This window comes from Temnothorax nylanderi, unplaced genomic scaffold (assembly GCF_030848795.1).
Source record: "Temnothorax nylanderi isolate EJ_2023f unplaced genomic scaffold, tnyl_v1.0 TNYL_tig0001_pilon, whole genome shotgun sequence".
NCBI lineage: Eukaryota > Metazoa > Arthropoda > Insecta > Hymenoptera > Formicidae > Temnothorax > Temnothorax nylanderi.
The window spans coordinates 3,976,506-3,992,992 of NW_027249063.1; the positions used below are offsets into that span (position 1 = coordinate 3,976,506).

A 16,487-nucleotide genomic window follows, 5' to 3' on the forward strand; every position below is an offset into this window, starting at 1 on the left:
GCTCGTTTAAACACTGCCCGCGGCACGCCGAATTGTTGCAAAAAATTCACCCTTTTTTTCCCTGCGCTGACACACATTGTAACAGTGCTGACCAATTTTAACGGACGTTACCTGAAAACTACACTAAATAGGAATTAAACCAGGAAACGAGGCCTCGCAAAAAATCCAGCTCTCGGCTCGGTTAAGGGTTCACTTTCTTATCTAGCTTGACACGCGATGACTGTTTTCCTGATCGTCCGAAATAATACGTGAATGCTAGGAAGAAGAAAACGTATAATGCAAAATCATTGGATCTCATTATAAAGATGAGTTTGATACGCGATAGATATCTTTGTCGGGAAGCGACAGGTTAAATCCAGATGTCACATCGAAGACTCTCTTTTAACACTTTAATAGACGCGTTAACTCTCTAATGGATACCTCTGGACATCGCCTCGTCTTCTTATCGATCCCTTCATCAGCGGTGCCCACATCGTTCGCGCGGACCCTACTTTCTTTAGTGCCGCGCGGTCACACGAAAGAAAAGAGATACAAATAACTGAAATCCGCCGTTAGCTAATTAAACCGTCATACCGAGCTTACAGGATGATATTTTGATTTTTATTAGTATCATCGCCGTGCGACATTTACGTCGCGAAAGGGTGCAGTTCTGTGAGAGATCCCCCTTGTACTCGACACCCAATGAGATTTTAATACGCTTCCCGAAGAGGTGCATGTTAGACCGATGATGGACGCGAGCGCGTGATCGAGAAAGGATTACGACGTTCAGCATGACTATGTTGAGAGAAAGAAGAGCGGGAGAGAGACGGAGAAAGAGAGAGAGGGCTAACTGCGTATCCGCATTCGTCTCGGTGGGGTGCTTCGTCGGGGCTTTTGCGTTCCTGCGCAGACATCCTTAGGGCAGCTGTGCAAAAAAGAGGGATTTCGGGCTCCAGCTGCGTTGCTCTATGAGGGTTACTTGTCGTCGATGGCACCGAAAGGATCCAGGGATCGTATACTCTCGTGTGGAATGTTCGTTGATCGAAACTACCGTTCGATTCCTTCTTCAACATGCGCTCTGGCTTTGCGAGTGGATCGCGCAAATGAAAAGGGTCCGACACCTCGGTGTGTCGATCAACTTTCCATAGAAGCATTTAATCCGCCAATGTTTATGTTCGCGCTAGTGCACAGAGTACATCAGTTGACATCTCTCGCTGCAATAACTATAATAAAAATATACAAATGTTTTCAAATAAAACATTTATTTTATTTATATATTAGTTATAGAAGCCGCAGGCATTTTGCGTTTAGAATATGAAGTTGAGACATTGAAGATACATCGCGAATTATATAAGTATTGAAAAGTAGGACATTAGATAGCGAACAGTGTAAATTGATTTGCTTGCGCCCCCAGCGAAGGGTATTTTTGGGTCACGATTTTCCCGGTCCCATGGGCCTCGTTGTACCCAGACAACGCGCAAAAAATGATCCGGAATGATCTCGATCGAGAGACGATGTTCGGCAACGGGGCGATGGCGTTGGGGGATTTCGGCGAGAGAGTCTCTCCTCGCGCGCCTACTCGCTACGACACAATACGTATATTTGCGAGAACGGTCCTCGGGGGAGGGGCGGAGGGGATTGTCGTGGGGTAAACATCGTGTAACCACCGGGGGGGAAACACAGGGGTGAGCGCACGTTCCCGTGCTTGCATACGATTCCATAAATATTTTATTGGCTCGTCATTCGACTTTATTGCGCCGCACGATCGAATGACACGCCGGATTAGGCGGCAGTTATTCTCTCGGTGCACGCGAGAAGCGCGAATCATACTGATTTATCGCTTTCGACTTCTGGCCGGCGCTGATGAGTAGGTGTAAATGTATTTTTTAAATGTTATAATCAATATTTTTTATGCGTTCCTATATTTGTTAGAAATTGTAGTATAACTGTTCCGTGTATTTAACTACAATTCAATCTAATTGAAGTAAAATTATTTCTTTGAATATTTCGTGCTTGCACATGACAGTTATATAATAAATTGTAAGTACTATATGGTAGACATTAACTGAAGAAAAATCTCGCGTAACTAATTTCCTAAGATTTCGCCGAAAACTCTTAGCACGAAGGTCATAAAAGCGGCCCTTTGACATCTCCGTAGTTTGTCACTTTAAACGTGCTCAAGGTTCAGAAAATTTTTCTAAAAACACGCACCGTCGGAAATTTCAAAGTGATTCCAAAGTGAACCGTATCGTCCTAATTTTCCGAGACGTTGCTCGCCCTACGCGGCAATCGCGTTCCCGCAAGGGAATATATTTTTCACGACGCAACGACCCGTGGAAAAGAAGCGAACGGCCCGGCCGCGCGGGCTCGTCTCGCTCGCACGTATACCAGCGTTACGATGTCTCGTTCCAGCGCTTAATTAAGCCGAGCCACTTAGTACCGGTGAATGCTCTTTGATTGGCAGACGAGGTGCCTGACGATAACCGAAGCTGACAGGCCAGGTACGTTGCGCCTATCCGCGCCTATGGCCTCGCGCGAGCGAGTCGGCCACTCAGTCAACATCAGGCGAATGCTGAGTTATGTCGAGGGTCCGAGTTCTTTTAAACTCGCCAATAAATCGGGCCCCAGTCTCCATCGCCACGACCGACGTGGCTCCTTCGTCTCCTCGTTCTCGCTATCCTTCCTTCGTTCGCATCCCCGTCGTACTTCTCCCTCTTCCTTCACCTTCGCCGCGGACGCGAACAGCTCCCTCCCGGTAGTCGTCGTAGTCCTTTTATTTTTTACCACCGCGCGTCATCTCCTCTCGCGCGCCTCCGCGTTCCTCCTTCGCCTCGTCTTCAGGTAGCGCGAAATTCATTGCAGCCTCCTCCTCGGCATCTCGCGTCTCCTCCCCCTCCTCCTCTTCTTACCTGAGCCTGAGCCTCCGTCCATCCGTCCGGTCGAGCGAGGTGCGAAAATATCGGCTCGTTTGCCCGATGACTCGACGGCTTCTTCTCCGCTCGTTTCTTCCATCTTTTTTCCCCCCTCGAGAGAATTTTTTCTCGCTGCCGCGTCTCCTCTCTTTCTTCGCCGCGCGTGCATCATTCTGCGTCTCTCTCTCTCTTTTTCTCCCCTTTTTCCTTTTAGTCGATCGGATGGTCGATATTATTTCTGCAGCGGCATTCCATCGGATCGATCCTTCGCGTATCATCGGTGCCGGACAACAGGAAGAAACTTACACGACAACGGATAGCGACGATGAGAGTCGAGATACGACTCGATCGCGATTATGTTGTTAGCCTCACGAATTTTAGGCAGGATGGATCGACGTGTTAAAACATACGTAATGCTGTTAGGATGACTCCTGAATGATTTAATCGTTTGAAAGATATTCGCCAAAGCGACACTAATACTGCGTCGCGTGTATGAGATAACATACATCGCCGTAATGTGTCGTAATATGACGATGCAGGAGAATTATATGTTACTGATATGCAACATAATAGTAGACAGTTAACAGTGACCATTGGTAATATACTAATTTGACGGCGCTTCGAAAAGATGCTATTACTTTTATGCACGAAGATGCGGTGAGCTTCAATCGCCAATGCAAAAGTTACTAGAAGTAAACGCTGTCAATCACATTCTGCACATTTATATACGTTTTACACGCGTTCATTAAACGAATCAGATTCTTCACGTCAGTCATTTGTTAGACTCCAATTTCCTAAGCAAGCGTATTTCAACGTCAACTATCGCGATCGGGAATCTCGGTGTGGCGTCGTCACCAATTAATAATTACGACATTGTCGCCTCTCGCTAAACGCTTTAATCAATGTCATCGGGCCAATTTCCGATCGCCGTTGGTTCCCGTCCCATCCCCGTTTTCGCCCTCCGCCGCCTCTCCCCCTTCTCACCACCACCACCACCGCCTCGTCCTCCTCCTCTCGCGCGCGCCTATCAGGGCGGCTCCTCTGCAGGAAATTACGTGGTACACGATCGAAACGCAGGCGGAAGTCGCAATTTATCAGTTTCCAGGCTGGACGCGCCGCCGGAGATCGCGATTCCGATTTTCCTCCCCGCTCGCGCCTTCCTCGTCATTCACAGCGTGGACCGGCCTTAATGACGTTTGAAAATCGATCGTTTCGATCTCTCGCACACTGTCACTCGTCACTCAGTCACGCTCCGCTAATTGCGAGATATTTATCTCTCAACGTGCCTCTTTTTTTTTCATTCTCCAACCCGGCGTCTTCGACAGCCTCTACGCGCGAGGTGTCTGGCCGATTTTATTTGTTGTCGTAATCGTAATCTCCTCGTATCGAGTGATTAATTACGTCGCACGTCGGCCGTGGCTGGAATAAGTTCGTCGATCGGCTCGCCGCAACGTTAATAACGACAACTCGTAACTCGACCGTGACTCATTCGTATCTCGTTGCGCGAGTCGCGATTAAAACAATCGACGTCACGACACTCTAGGAACAATACGATGATTGATCGTTGAGCGAATTAAAATGCTGCACCCAGTAATAAATAATACCGATGAATTGTACGAATAGTATTTTCCGCGGACTTTTTTCGCACGATCGTCGAATCGTGTATTCGATCGTCCGATGTTATATTCGTCCCCGGAGAAGCGATCGGCCGACCGATATCTTTGCACGGTCGGGGAAGATAAAAAAATATTCCGTGCGCTCCATGCACGCGCATGCATCGAAATATCGCTGGTTCCGCTGGTTTCGAGTACCCGGTGGGTGCTTGAGTACCTGCTCGGCCGCGGTTATGAATACGCGGAGGTCTTTTATGCGATTCTCACGCGAGCGTCGCGATTCAGTATATGCTCGGCTCAAGATCTACGATGAAGTTGTATACCGGGGTTCTCTTGAAAAAAAGAAAAAAAGGGAGGAGAAGCCTCGTAATAGACGGTTCAAAAGGGCCGCACCGGAAAATCGTCGATGCTCATCCGTGACGTCGAGGATCGATTTCGGATGGATTCCTACGTCGTTGTTTCAACAAGGAGAAAAACCGGCATGGATCTCGCAACGAGTGCCGATCATTTGTCGGCTAAATGAGCCGACGATGATCCGAGAGCGGTCCACTTAATATCGCAGCGTCATTCCTCGCGAGGTGTAAAGATATTTCACGGAATTGCACGCTGCTTTAAAAATTCGTTACCGTTCTTATGGTTTTCTTAATTTCATGTGGGATGGGCTATAATTTTCTGAACAGTTTCCTGCGTTTTCTCGCACGTTAGAAACACCCGCCACAACTATCTGCTTTTACCGCAATTTTTGCGATATTATTAATCGTAGGAACAAAATCAAATAATTATTTTCTAGATACTCGCGTTAGAAAGAAATTATTATTTTTAATTAAATGTTGATGTTTTGAAGTTAATTTAGCTTTAGTTATCTGTACTTAGCGCCGACCTATTTCTCAGAAAAAGAGACCTTTGCGATCTTAGTCCGTTATTTGTCCAGGCAACACTCTTTGTCACACATCTTCAGCCTTCTACCTTGCGCCTTTCAAGAATTGTTGAAAAACAACTCCCCCGTTGGTTCAAAAAATAGAAGCACCTGTCTAACATTCTATTCAAGTGACCCAAAAAGTGGCCTAAGCCGAATAGATAGATATACGATATAGATCATAGAAAGTAAAATATTTACAAAACATCTTAATCTTTGTTTTACGGGATTTACATAAGTAGCTATTTGTGGTCTCTTTATAAAAAGTGTTTTTACATGTTGTTTGCTGATAAACCACATATCAGCAAACATGGCTAAAAACGAACACTGTAACACGCGATAATTTTCCCGATTTAGCCGGAAGTCGCACGCCCAGCGTTGATCTGCGTGAAAACTTTACGTAATTCTGCTTTGAAGGTTGGACAAATAAAGCATATTTCTCGAATAGCAATTTGCACGTGAAAATTCTTCTGACACATAATTTCAATGTTAACAAATTTAAATTCTTTTCAGTGATATATAAATTTATAAATGAATAGTCATAAAAATAGATGCACAATTTCGTGCATTTGTATACATAGGTATTTGAGCTCTTATGAGCTCTTGTGTAATTCCGTAATTATTTGCACAATGCTCACCATGTCATCGCGAGATGTTTTCTTTTTCTCCTAAAATATTACGTTATACTTTTTGGAATGAATCATCTGAACCAGCACACACCTGGCGAGTTTAGTCAGCCATCAATCTTAATCATCCGCAACGCGTTGAGAGAAATATGGCCCTCCCAATGCGAGAGACTCTTATATAAGAAGAATAATAATGAGGATCGTATATATAGAACGTAATATCTATCCGGGCATAATTACGGGCGCGTAGGCATCATCAGCCATATCGTAATTATGATATCAGTATTACAAATAGCGCATGCTAAAAAAAAACGGACCCCGATTAAATTTAAAGACTGAGAATCTAGAATACTTTGTACAATTAGAGGTCTGGCAGGGAATTTCACGCGTTTCTCGAAAATCGCTCGGATAAATTCGCGATAACCGACGTATTCTCGGCAATCGCGTCAGGTCAACAGGTTGTTCTTCAGCTGGCCGACTTCCGGCGACTCCTCGCGAGGAGAGGGAAGAACGATTCCGACGCCTCTCAATTGCGAACGATTTAAGACCGCCATTGGCCCCGACCTCAGAGGCAGCCCGCAAATGAAAACTTTCCCCATCTTCTTTCGCCAACTTCCGCGAAAGACTTCGCGGTGGAACTGCTCCTTCTTCTTCTTCTTCTTCTTCTTCTTCTTCTTCTTCTTCTTCTTCTTCCCCGCCCTTCGTTTCTGCTCGGTTTCTACTTATTTCCGTATGCGAGTTGTGGTTCGCCGGGCAATCGTGTTTCCCGGAAACCTTCTCTGGCGAAACGTGCCGTGCAATAAATTTTACCGTAGGCTCGCATTTAAGCTGAGCGGGGTCCTGCCTTTTCTGCTACTTAACCGACATCCTATACTATGTACATACGTATATAATGCACGTATACCGGAAGTCAGATTAGAAAGTTGCTGTCGTTACACATTAATAAGAGATCGTGAAAAAGAGTTAAGTCGAATAAGATAGGTACTATGGATATTAAATTGTTGTGAAAATTCTGTTCTCTTCAGTTAATTTTAAGATTGTATTTTTATCTTAAATCGTCTTAATTATGCAGCTAGCTATATTAATAATTAGATATCTGAATAAGGGAAAATCAAGCTGAACGACAGTCTTATTTTGAGCACATCTTACTAGAGAAATTTGCGAGATTCGAAAAGAATTCTAAAAATGTCGACAACAAGAGGATCGATGGGCCTATATCCTTGCGCGGATGATCGAAAGAAATGAGGGGGAGGAAGAGAAGGCGAAGAAGGGATGGGTGCTCCTCTAATCTGCCGGCAGTGATCAGGACCCGGTATCGATGATGAAGTCTCGAAGCCTTTGAAGTCTGCCGTGCCTCGCGACGGGGGGGATCTCTCGGAGTGCTGATCCTGATCCTCGTGCGGCAGCTCACAGCCATTTTGTCTGTCGGTACCTATCAGTCCCATCTGTCTTAATGCCTGTCAAAATTAAAACTGAGGCTAGAAACATGCCGATGGGAAAATATACTAATGACATGAATTTCGACGTGTGAGCCGTTTATATGCATCTAACTCCTTTCGCAGGTACCTTTTCTCAAGGATTTTTGCACGTTCGGAATCGCAAAGTAACATAAGCATTGCATCCACATAAAAGCTATATATATGATAAAATAAAGGTCTCAATCAATGTCTTTAAGGTTGTATAATGAGATAAATGAGAAGAGGATATTTATCTTAAAGAATTATGTTCGATCAAAAATGTAGTTAGTAAATTTTTGTTATTTAATATGTTGGACGTTTCTGTTCTCGTAATGCCAAGGATAACGAAAATAGGATTTGTTAAAGGAAAAAAACCAATGTGTACAACGTCCTCGAACTGGGCATATTATATGTGATTAATTATTTGTGCCACCTGCTGTGTTTTAATATTTTGAGTTATTTTGTGTCAATTGGCAGATTCGGTATCTCACTTCCGGTGTCCTGCGAAGGATTATCCCATTCCTACAAAGAAGCTATGACAGTACATTTTTCGCAGACAAAGCTGCCGACTGCCAAAGCATTCTCCCCTGATCGTTACCTATTTTATGACTAATTGTAAGATAGTAAAGTCCAAAAGAAAAAGCAGGTAAAAAAGATGTCACTCATTTTTCCTTGCCAGTTATCCCTTACTCTTTATTTCTCACTTTTCCACATTTGTCTGTTTTACAGATTTTTACAGACTTCCGCCCTTTTCCCAATGTGTACTTATCAGTGTAGAGACTTTTTGACTATCATTTATCTACTCTGTTACCTGATAATGCACGTGGTTTCGTAGAATCGCCTCGTAATTCTTTGTCTTCAACTATTTGAAAGTGCCTTGTCACCTTGTGAAATATTTATATTAATAATAAGAAATGTATTAATATGTTTTTTAATTAAATAATCTTTTAGGATTACATACATTGTTTCATTTTACATACAACTTTAAAGGCATTATATATAACTGAGACTTTTCTTTTAAATAACATCGTAAACGCATATTCAGGAAGACAAATATTTCGTTAAAACTTTGTTGAAAATATAGAAAACGAATTTTTTTGAAACATATGGCTTATAATCATAGACTCTTTATTCGAAAATGATTCAGCAAATTTTTAGATCTGTTTGTTTAACGGACTAGAAATCGAAACCTGGTGAACGTTTTTCTGATTATCTGTGTCTGTCGGCTGTTAAAAGTTTGAAAAATGTATTAGAGTGACAAGAAGTAAGAGCGGTTTAAATAAGATGATAAATATATTCTTTTTTTTTAATGCTTCCGAAATATCACACATAGTCACATTTCGGAGTTGTAAAACAATCCTCACACAAAAAAAATAATATTGTGTTAATAGCATTAGATCTAATTGGAAATAATCTTGCTAATTCAATAATATTAATAAAACAAATACTTATTTTATTAAAACAAGAGCATGATGTACTAAATGAACAAATTTTTTTTCTAATTAGACTAATGCTGTTGAACAACATTATTTTTTAAATTTATATATATGGAGGGGTAAAAACCACAGTGGTGTAAGTCAAATTTTTAAAAATATTTTCTCGTGTGCATAGATGCAATTTATATATTGTACAGATTGCATCTATGCACACGAGAAAATATTTTTAAAAATTTGACTTACACCACTGTGGTTTTTACCCCTCCATATATATATATATATATATATATATATATATATATATATATAATAAGATTTAACAAATTTTTTCCTTTATTTATTTTAAGATTTTCAATAAATTATTTGTAACTAATTTTTCTCCAACGTATAAATTATACTTTTATTCTCACTTTTTTTACTATATACATTCTCATTATTTTATGTTATGCATAAGGTATTTTTTTATATAACGAAAAAAAATTTTTTTTTTCCCAAGAGGTTCTGCTAATCGATTCCAACATCGAGGCTTTTGTTCGCATTGCCCTCGTGCGCAATTTCTGCGAGCGAATTTTTGATCCGGCGACGATCCGGGTATTAGCGCTCTCGTTATCGCGTCGATTTTATTTCAAATACCCGTAGAGGTAGGGAAGCGTAGATGCGTTTAGATAAAAATAGCCTCGTAAAAGAGGCCGCTCGACCTGGATCCCGGATGCAGAACAGTTCTCTCGGCGCTTTCTGCGAACCCCAGCAAAGCTGTGCAGCGCATACCCCCGGCCGACAGATACCCGGTGTCGATATCGTATCTGAGCGGAAAACGAAATTTTCGAATGGAAAACGCGAACGGCCGCGATAACGAGTCCGCGTCGAAATTCCGATCGCGTGCGCGTACAATGAGCCAGTAACTCGCTCTCCTATCTCGCTCTTGGTTGGGGGAAACGGGAGGGAGGAAAACGGAGGGAGAGAAAGAGAGAAGGAGAGAGAAGAGGCAGACATAAACTTCTATCCCACCTACACCTCCGCGATCTCTCGTCGCATCCATGCCGACCAATGGCCGAGCACCTGCCTTACGCCGCGCAAGCTTCTCTCCCATGATCCCGCGTTTCCATGGCTCGCCGGGTTTCACCGCGCGAGCAGTTTCGTATCCCTGGAATATGTCGGAATACGTTTTTATTTATTTCCCTTTTTCTATCGATAGCTCGATTTCATTTCACTCGTGAATCTTCGTTGGAGCACGAAGGCGGGGTTGCACAATCGGGATGAACTAGCTAAACGCAAAATTTAGCGACAAAAGAAAAATTTAATTGGTCTCGGAATTTTGCAGCACAATTTTGTTAAATTCTCTAAAGGTTACTAAAAATTCTGCAGACCCCTGACATTATGGGAAATCTAAGGAAAAAATACGAGCGATGAATGAAAAAATATTTTCTCATAAGTTCGCTGACAATTCTAAGCCAATTTTACCAAATATTTTTACGGAGAAATGCCTCTTCAAGATGAGCTCCCAAGATACCAATCGGTGCGATTTCGCGCATTGTATTATGTGAAACGGACTCGCGATACGTTAATCGCTGATACGAACCATTCTCGTGTTCGATCGACAAAAAAGCTTGAGAAGCGGACAAGACGGTCAACGCCATTAAGATATTAGCAGCGTTAACTTTGCGATAGATAGGTATGTGAGTATTTTTCCGAAGAAACCTAACCTAACGCGAAAGTGAAGAAATCACTTAGGAGAATGTGTCAAAGCTAGGGGTCTACCACGAAGAAAAAAACTACTAAAGTAACAAAAAGCAGATGATTATTCCCACACAAAAAAATGTTGATTTTTGAAGTGACCGCCAATAGTTGTGCTGTATGGAGTTGTGTGTCAATTGTATATACGTGTTATCGATTCGAGGAAGTGCTATCGCATGAGAATGTGTCCTTTGGTCTTGGATTTTCCCTCAAGCTATTAGCGGCTTATCCGAAGCTTTTACTATACTACGGGGAGGAAAATAAGAGGCGGTTTTTTCAGTTTATGTTAGTAATGTCGATTGTTGATACCGCCGGTTGTTGCTGCCGTTATTCATGGAATTAGTGGTGCTAATTATACTATTAATGGTACTGATATCCTATCGGCGGTGTTCTTACTGTCGTATTCTAAGAGAGATCAGTCTCTCTTACAAGCAGATGTAGATACATTATCGAAACAGTTCTAAAAGTCACGTTCCTAAAAGCCTGATTATTCGAAAAATTCTTACAGCATTAATAATAAAGATTTATTTTTTGCGGAGCAATCTCTTTTCGTTTCTCTTCTTTAAAATATTTATTCAAAATTTGCCGCTTATGTAAAATATTTATTCAAAATTCGTCGCTTACTCGAAAAATGAATATCGTAACGTTAGATACGCGAGAACATATTTCTCCATAAAATAAAAAAAAAGATTAACAAAGGCTAAAGGAGGTAGGGCAACCTCAGCGTGACGGCGTGCGCGTAGCACTTGGGCTCGACGAAGAATCGGCGAAAAATCTCTCGAACGGAAGTTTACGCTGCGGCATATCCGCCGTCGACAATCGACGCGCGATGCAGTTCACGTACGCACTATTTCGCGAATAGCGATACGGGGTACAAGTTACTGGCTACGTTATCGAACCTGCCCTCCCCCTTCGTCCCGTTCGACGTTTTCGATTCTCGCACGGTCGTAACTTCGATAGCGCCATAACAGTGCCGGGGCTGTAAAAATGATATACACGCGCTGTGGGATTCGCCATGGTGATTTCCGCGGTGACACGCTGTGGTTCGGACCGCAGAATTATACGCAGCTCCGAATCTTCGTCGCACGTTGCTTAGAGAGATATCGATTTCGCCCGATAGCGTAATCGAGCACATTTTTTTACATGACAGGTATATTTGTCGCGCGAGAGGATAAAAATATCTGGGGAGGATTATTGGATTAATTGCGTACGTGTCCACAGGTATCACCATACACTATATTGATTTTTTAAATTACAAAAAATTACAGGGTTTAAAAGGAAAAAATAGACAATGTAGAATTTCGAGAAAGTGTGTTATTTTTCAGTTGCGCCGTGGAAATTTCCACTATTTTAACAAAAGTATGTGCGACAACCCATGTAATTTTTGGGGTACTTTCTCCACGTGCGTCCCCTATGTCTACGTATGTCTAACAGATGAGCTGAGAACAAAACCTGTTTCTAACAGGTTTGCTTTTAGTACATTTACTTTTTCTATTTTGTGTATTTCTATTAACCGCTTGCGGTCGGCTTACTTGACATATTAGGAGAAATATCTAATCCTGTCATAAGTTTTGTTACAAATATATTAAATAATTGTTTTAAAAAATAGAAAACGTTATCATCTGTAACCAATCAAAGTAACTAATCAAAATTTATTGATATGGGTAGTAATGACAAAAATCCGCTGATTGACCACGTTATTTGGAAGCGTATTAAAGCAAGTGTATTAAAGCAAAAGGTGATCATTTCGAGTAAGACCCCTTTTTTCGTTATTACCTACATAAATAAATTTTGATTAGTTACAGATGATAACGTTTTCTATTTTTTTACAATTTTTTACAATCACACAATATATTTGTAACAGAATTTATGGTAAAACTTATAGGCAACGTTTGACTATAGTTTCCGTTAGTTCTAACAGAGTTAGTTGTAACAGACAAGACTGCATTCACTCAACGTCGAAGCTCAAGTCGAAATCTAATTGCTGATCGTGTCATCAGTTTGCACATCTCACTTAAATCCGTCGAGCCGCCAAGTTTCGAGTTGCGCCACTCGCAAAGTGGACGGCTCGTACGAAACCACCGTCATCGCTAATAACCGCCGTCGCTCGCACACGGCGCGCCGAGCTCCGAGAAATCGTAACTTGGCGTGTTTATCACCGGCGAGCCGTGCGCGACCGGCGGCGTTAGCGCACGAGGAACGACTTCTTGCGTGGGGCGTTAAAATCGTATGGGATTTTTAAACCCCACGGTTCCGCGCGGGGACCACAACAGTGACCCCCTGTCCCGCGGGGGGCGACCGTACCCGCCGTTCCTACGGTCACCTCCACCCACGTCAACGCGCGAACTTCGCAGAAAATGATTCCGTCCGCCGAGCGTGAAACGCTTACATACGCTGCCCGGCTCGTATGGCAACGGTAATTAAAGAACTTACGCGGAACAATCCTTTCTGCATTTTTTCTCCCGCGTCTTTTCCGTCCGCTCTTGGAAGACGTACTGCGTTTCCGGAAATGGTGACCGATTCCATCAACCTTTCTCAACGTAACGCCTGAAAGAAAAAGAAAAAATGATAGATAAAATAAAAATTCGTTATAATCACGAAATATTTTCGGAGTAATTAAAGTATTCGATATATAGTAGTCTATATAATCTGAAAATAAATTATTAAAATTTAAAATATTAACGTTATAGATGTAATACATACGTAATAAGAGATTTCACGTTTATTGCAAACATAAAACGAGTGTCTTTTTTAAGGAGGGAAAGTCCTTAAAGGACAGTTACGTTTGAAGAAGTTCGCTAAATTGCACAATTATACGGAGGGATCGTCCCTTACCTGCGGTATCTTCAATTTGAATTCGCGGGATACGGTAAATTGTAAGGGCAAAGGGTGGCGATAAAAATCGCAGGAAGAATTCTATGAGATTTGGAGAAAGGGCCAAGGATGGGCGCAAGCGTGCTAAGGTCTCTCTCTCTCTTTTTCTCTCTCTCTCTCTCTCTCTATTTTTTTCCGGCCCCTTCCTTCTGCTTCCTACCTTCTCCTTATCCTCGTTGTGGAGGGCCAAGAGTTCGCGGTGGGGCCGTTCATCAGAGGCAACTTGTCACGCCGCTGGGCATCGGGCATAAATTCCACTCCGTAATGTGACAGGTCCTCGCTCCTACCCCCGAGAAAACCATCCTATGGCCTTGCGCTACCATCTAACGGGTGTTCGGAAACTTTTCTCATTTATTTCAACCTTGTCTAATTGCTTCGGGGCAAAAGTATCTCGGTAACGCCATTAAGTATTGCGTTCGAGGTTAGTAATGAAGGAAAACGAAGAGAAAAGCACTGTTTAAGTCCTTCTTATTTTTTTACTCTCTTCTAACGCACAAGAATTCCGCGATCAATTCTGAAAATAAATTATTGTAGATTTGTACTTCTTATTATTGCTCATTTGCTTATTTATTATTACATTTATCAGTGCTTATTATCACTATTAATTAGATTTACGCTTAAGAATGTAATAACAGTGCAGAAAGATTGTAACAACGAAAAAATTTTTAATTAGTCATTATGTAATTAACGAGATTGCAAAACAAGGTATGAGGGTATTGTTATGAAACTGCGAGACAATTACCATAAGCACAGATGTGTTATTAATATACTTATTAATTCGTTATATTATAAATATGCATAGCCGTAATGTGGAAAGCTATCGACCTTCAGGAAAGATAGATCGATGAGATCGGTCGACCAGTCACGGCGCTTCTACATTTCCGCCGGAAGTGGATAGCGATCGTTACGATGTTCATCGCGGTGCAACGATGGATACGTGTGTAAACAAGCCTCATCATAAACGACTCCATGACACGTGTCAATGCACGGAAGCGCGCACATCGTGAATTGGTATACAATAAAACTGATAACGGTGGAATCTGCTTTTTGTTGCTGCACGCAGAAAGATGTTGAGGTTTAGATTTATTATAGATTGAAATACCAGAGTTTTCTGGTATTATTTCTCACGAGGCGCAGCCGCTGCGCGTCTCACAATAGGACGGGGTCAAAGTGAAACGTACGGCAGTGTTGACTTAGGCGCGAGAGTCAAATGCTGACTTTGAAACGCGACAGAAGTCGCGGGGCAGATCGAGATATGCATCGTGTACCTATCCGCGTACACACCGTATATATTTGTGTGCGGCGGAGTCGCGATTTAACACGCTGATAGGCGCGAAGATGACAACGGCTCGCGCGCGCGTTTACGAACGCGTCGCGGGAGGCGTGTATGCGTGCAAAACACGAGCAAGAAATTCGTACACGCGTGCATACGGGGAGGAGGGGAGCGGAGCTGCAGTATAAGGTCAAGTTGGGCGAGGTACCGGTAGCGCCTGGTACCGGGCGGCAAAAGCGACTTAATGTCCCCATTTGTCCCGTGCGCTCTCCGGAGGCGATTCATCCTCGCCTCCCTTTTGTGCGCCCCCGCGTTCCCGGGTGTTCCTCCTCCCCCTCGACGGTCTATACAAACGACATCACCGTATCACCTAAATTCCCCCTTCCTCTTCCCTTCCCATAAAACAGTAACTCGGAAGATAATTAACGGACTCGGACTCGCCGCCCGCCCGTTCTCTTTTTGTGGTCGCCCCGAATGAATTCATTCGGCGCGACGTTCCGGCTTGTTTTCGCCACGTTTTTTTCGAAGGATCCAAGCAAACAGTCTAAAACTTTGCGATTGAAATCTATAAATCATATTTTACAGCAGCGTCAGGTACAATCGGAGAGACGTGGTAATTCAGAATTTATCGAGAATGAATATAGAATATTTATCCGTCGAATCTCATTGATATGAATCACTGAGTTTCTTTACATATTTTCTTTCGCGTGAGTATCAAAGGTAATCGCTACGTGATCGACAAGATCGATAATCACCGATTGTAACGTCAGACGACGTTATCTTATCTAGACGTGTGTATACATATAGATATAAATGTGTATTAAGTAACGTGACGCCGTGTAGACACGCGAATCGCTCGTCAAAAGGATTAAGTCAGTAATCTGGCGTTAAGTCTCAACGCTCATTAGCCTCCACCGACTTAATCGTGGATTGAGTGCCCGTTAGGCCGATCCGTGAACATTTCCCGCTAACATTTCAGTGAATTCGCTTAGTAACGTCGTTTACTAACGTTCCGCGCTGTTCCGGTCAGCTGGCTTTAGTAACTCTATGGTTTATCATCGAAAAAATTCAGGCTACGATCAGCGATAATCCGTTTATTGTAACTAAATTTAATTGCGATCTTGATCTTCCTCTGTGATAATGTTCAAATATAATTTTGCGTTAACAACGGTATGTGATTCTTTTTATATTACACATTACTTCGCCTAATTGATGTATTCCATCCGATTATATTCCATCTTCACCATGGCGTGTGCCGGTTTTAAAATAGTTGACCAGATACGATAATCCATGCGGCAGCGATATATTATCGCGACCGCGAATTGTTGGGATCCCAAAGCACATACGTTCGTCACATTCTGTCGTCTTCCTCTTTTATTCTCGACAAGAGAGGGAGAGATAAAGAGAGAGAACTTTCGCGCGCGATCGCGCGCAAGGGAGAAGAGTCTCGCGAGGACGACGACGGGCGACGCGATGTAATGGTGAACGGTAAATATTAATCTCAGGCGTTACAATGCGCGCGGGTCGTTCCGTTGTGGCCTCGAACCCGCCGTCACGTCATTCTTCAGCCCGAGCTCCTCATCACTCTCCGGACCGAGCCGTGACCAATCCGGAATAAATATTGGCGATTATTAACTCGCCACGCGGACCGCTGAGGAGGATCCATA

General features: G+C 42.8%; 1 protein-coding gene and 1 long non-coding RNA gene across 12 annotated transcripts in view; one reads left to right on the forward strand and one right to left on the reverse strand.

The window, feature by feature from the left end:
• The window catches only part of Soxn (SRY-box transcription factor soxNeuro), a 283,767-nt gene that overhangs the window by 236,978 nt on the left and 30,302 nt on the right, over positions 1-16,487 (forward strand). The gene's annotated exons all lie outside the window — the stretch shown is intronic.
• The window catches only part of LOC139783373 (uncharacterized), an 85,042-nt gene that overhangs the window by 44,335 nt on the left and 24,220 nt on the right, over positions 1-16,487 (reverse strand). The window contains exon 8 of the long non-coding RNA XR_011721248.1: positions 13,107-13,220. This is a non-coding gene — a long non-coding RNA (uncharacterized lncRNA). The remainder of the gene's footprint in view (positions 1-13,106; positions 13,221-16,487) is intronic.